Source organism: Rhagoletis zephyria, unplaced genomic scaffold (genome assembly GCF_001687245.7).
Source record: "Rhagoletis zephyria isolate East Lansing unplaced genomic scaffold, Rhagoletis_zephyria_1.1 Rzeph_scaffold_03547, whole genome shotgun sequence".
NCBI classification, from domain to species: Eukaryota; Metazoa; Arthropoda; class Insecta; order Diptera; family Tephritidae; genus Rhagoletis; species Rhagoletis zephyria.
In genome coordinates, this window is record NW_016160630.1 from 698 (window position 1) to 5,456 (window position 4,759).

General features: G+C 42.1%; 1 pseudogene; it reads left to right on the top strand.

Annotated features, from left to right (window-relative positions):
* Positions 1-2,078: 2,078 nt before the first annotated feature.
* Positions 2,079-4,759, top strand: part of LOC108369214 (alpha-protein kinase 1-like) — a 9,054-nt pseudogene continuing 6,373 nt past the window's right edge.

Here is a 4,759-nt window from a genome sequence, read left to right on the forward strand (position 1 = left end):
AACGGAAATGCAAGACTTCGTTCACTTCCAAGCTTACGATGATGTTTGTGCACTGTCTTCAGGTAAATCTCTCAGAAAGGTTTGTGTTAAGACACAGGAATGTAAGTTGGGGCTGAATTCCATTACAAGATGGAATGAGCTTGAACTTGTTTGGGTGCCAGGCCACTACGGTGTTCAAGGCAATGAACTGGCTGATCAAGGATCTCATAACTAAAACTCAAGAGAGCTGTTGGTGCACATTGACACCTGAAAAATAACCAAGTGTTTCCTGAAAAGGCCTGACAGGGTGGCAGCAAATTTCCTTCTCAGACAAAGGAGTGATCTACGAACCCTTAAAGGACTGATTACGGGACACAACCCATGGGGACGACATATGGTCGCCATAGGCATCATCGACTATCCACTGTGTACATCGTGTTTGGAGGACGAGAATAGTGCATAACATTTTCTCTGTCGCTGTCCGGCCTTCGCCAGACTCATGCGGCACAGGTTTGGGTCGGATATTTTGAGAACGGACGAGGTACTGCCAAAATTCATAAAGTTTGCAGAGGGGCAATTAATTCCCACCTCCACCTTGGCCTTAAGTACAATGGGCAATACAGTCGGAGTGTTTGGAAAAAAATTGTTTTTTCACTTCCATTCCATTCCAATCGCATATCGCTACTTAAATGTGTTTTTGGACGAAAACGGTGGCGCACTTATCTTAGACAATGCATTATTTTCAGTTTTGCGTAGAACTAGATTCCCTCGCGAAATTATATTTAAATGAAAACTTACTAAAAAAAAGTATAAATAACAACTCGTGCTCACATACCCGTAGTTGAGTATGTAACGTATACGCCCCGTACACCATATACAGTTAGCTACCACATTCACTTAACTTAAAGTCCTATAATTTAAAAATAATTAAACCTGCGCGTGTAAGATTTTAACGGTGAGAAACGATGAAAGAAATAAGTAATTTCGGTGCTTTTTCGCCTAAATAAATAAACGGTTTAAGGCTAGAATGGTTCAAACACTTTATTCATTTTTTATTGTACTTGTGTCGGAAACTCCATTAATTGAAATACATATATGCAAAAAAAAAATGCTTTAGCGTTTTTTTCAGGCGAGTGAAGGAAGTGACACAAAAAAACCAACTCGTGAGATTTACTCATATACTTAAATGATAACTGTATATAATTTTTTAGAACAGTGCTCTTGTTTTTAACCGACTTCCAAAAAAGGAGGAGGTTATTAGTTCGTGGGAATATTTTTTTTTTGTTTATGTATGTTACCGCATAACTTTGCACCACGTCAACCGATTTCGATAATCCTTTTTGCTTTTTGCAACGGAAAGGCAGTGTTTCAGATGTGGCCCCATACTAAATAATACTAAATTGTAAATAATCTTTTTTTTTATTCAGATGCACATTCCCATACCCTTGTATTTTGTACATGTACCTTATTACTCATTTACTTATTTTATAGATATTTTTCCTTTTCTTTTTTATTTAACTTTAGTAATCTATCTGAAATGTACTCTAATTGATGAATTGAATTGGATAAATAAATAAATAAATAAATAAATAATTTGGTTTAGATCCGATCATTAAATCATGAAATATATAGATATATATATATATTTTTTTAAGTCTTTTTTTGCTAAAAATTACTTGTTTTCAACGATATTTCGAAGACACCAGGCAATATATTACACTGCCCGACTTGACAATTGCACATTAAATAACACTAATAATTGCTTAGAGATTTTGGACCGTTGAACTCAGAGTTGCTTTATCATACCGGATTTATTATACATATACAAAATGTATACCTTCGTCTAAAAATGCAAAACGCGGTGAGGACCTATTTTCGAGGTGATGTTGAGTTAGTTTGAATATCTTTTTATCGTGAAATTTCATCTGGAAACTCTCGAACTACAACATATACATAGTTGCATTTTTTCACAGGCTATAAGCAAGGGTCCCATAGTGAAGTTGTCCCAATTCGAATTTCGCATATGCACATAATCCTTTAACGCGAAAATATATCAGAATTTATCATTAGTTAGTTTTTCCTTTTTTACTTGCAGATATCTCCTCAATTGCCGTTGGTTGTTTTATTGCGCAAAGTCGAAATTAAAGATATATTTGCCTTCACCCCTTACATGCGCGAATATTATTCAAAGTTGGACAGCAATATCAGAACAATTGAAACGCAATGAACTTTACTCCGTTCGGAAGTCCTTTCCCTGGTACAACCACTATTCCCGGGTTGCCACAGTTCACCACTACAGCGGCGCCAATAGTACCTACGGTGACGTCGGCGGCTGCAGTATCCACCGCCTCCGCACAAGCTGGCGCCCAACAGCAAGACACTGCCTCCTCAAGTGCTCGCTATCAACAGCAGCAGCAGCAGCAGCAGCAGCAACAACAACAGCAACAACAGCAACAGCAAGCTAGCGCCAATGTCAGCATGGCGCACTTCAGCCAGCCTGCCATACCGATCGCGGGTGGCTCGACCGTCACTGCTATACAAGCAAAGTTCCGAACAACGCCTGACGATCCTCAGGGGGATAAATATAATGGACATTTGGTGACCATAGAAACAGCTGGGACAAGTGATACACAGCAACAACAACAGTCGCAATACACCAACATACCTACGTACAGTACACAGCAAACGGAAGATAAGCGTTTGATAACTGCCGCAATTGCGTATCCACAAAATACAATTACCGCCTCGACGCCGACTGCGGCAGCAGTTGTAGCGGGCACGAGCGGCACGCAGCAACAACAACAGCAGCAGCAGCAGCAATTGCAAGCGCAACAGCAGCAGATTTCAGCGCCGCAGGAATTGACGCAGGACTTGTGCAACGCAATTTTACAACAACAAGGTGTGGATACAAAGCTTGGTGAGTTAAAATTGGGACAGAACTAATTGAATTCGAAGATAAAAAATTTTGCAATATGAAGTTACCTACAAAATAGTAGTATCCACTCATAAAGAAAATACGAATAGAGAACATTCTTGAAGTTGTCTTTATTCAAACACCAGCAAATAGAGATATGAAAGCTGGCACAGAATTCCACATAGGAATAGTATTGATGAAGAATGCATACAGAAGTCAGATACATACTACATACATATGCATGTATGGACATATGTTTTTTTTCACGAGAAGGAAGCATCGAAAGCCTATATCTGTCAGTCGACGCCAATTGGAAATACCAAGTGAAGCTAAGTGTTTCTCCACTTGATCTTTCCAACGCAGTGGGGGTCTCCCCCATCCTCTGCTACCACCAGCGGATTCCGAGTTGAATACTTTCAGAGCTGGCGGGGTCACCGTTCTTGTGGATTTGGCAGAGCACACTTAAATTCCAGTCGTCGAACATGCGTTCATCTAACCATATTCTGACCAAGGGTTGATGCATGCACCTTATCAACTCCTCGCCGCCGTACTTGAATAGCTCAGATGGCAGGCCGACAGCTCCAGCAGATCTCTTGTTTTTCAAGCACGCTATTGCTATTCGAACCTCGTCATAGTCATGTGGTGGAACATCGACTGCTTCATCATCGACCGGGGGCCGGGTTCGTCTTCTCCACAAATTTCAGAGCTGTTAACATTCCGTAGAGTGAAAAATTGTTACTTCCATAATTTAAATATAATAATAATGTTTTGGACATCAGTTAATAGGTCACCATTGTTGTTCTTCCGTATACCGCCTAACTCTCTGATAGAATTTTCGGGCGTTTTTCCTGTCGGCCAGCATTTCAAGCTCTTCGCACTCATGCATTTCGGCCTCTCACTTCTTAATGCATATCGCTTCCCTCTTCAGCTCCCTGTAACGGTCCCACATGGCTCGCGTTGCAGCATCTTTTTTCTCTGCAGCTTCGTACAAGTTGTTCCTTCGGGCTCGCTGAAATCCGACTATTTTGATATCATGGCGGGGGTAGCGCCCTTATATGAGCTCCAAGTGCTCATAGAAAAGATCCTTGGATGCCTCGTTCTTCTCTAGACGTCACAAGGTCCCAGACATACTTTGCCTTGCCCCGTCCAACGGATTTCTTGAACGGCGGCGATGTCGGCTTTTCTCCTTACGGGGACATCAACCATCCACGCAGAGGCACCTTCCCCATTAAGGGTCCGGACATTCCAGGTGAATTCCCTCTTATCGCAGTCCTCTAAACGTTTGCCGTGGTCGTAATCAAAAGGGTCTTATCATCCAAGGCTTTGTCATCATTTTTCATTGGAGCCTGTTTTTACGTGGCGGCTCCCAAACCTAGCGCACAACCTATTGCCGGCAGGGGTGGTTTCACAACCGAATACACGTTTATATAGCGAGCGGTTTACTACGTATTGGTGTACAGACGCTGCAGACTTCAGTGAGCCCTTAAACCGAATAAGTCGGAGTGGCCCCACCGAAGCTCCCTCTCTTTCTGCCGTGACCCAAGGCTCCACTCGGATTGGTTACCGCATCTCGCACATGGGTTGCTCACGTTGCCCAGAGTGAGCGAACGAGGACGACAGAATCGGGATTGAGTATAGCCGTGCAACTGTAACTGCATACCCAGCACAATAACTATACCCCCATTGCACTCCTCCTGTACCAACGTCACCGCGGTTTGAGCACTAGGCTCGCACGTTCCTTCCGGTCGACTGTGCCCAGTGCTGTGCTACACCTAGTGGGTTTTGCCATGCCTTGATTAAAGAGAAACACCTTTTTATTTAAATATATCTTATATACAAATACAACCTTTAATTTCGTTCTTATAA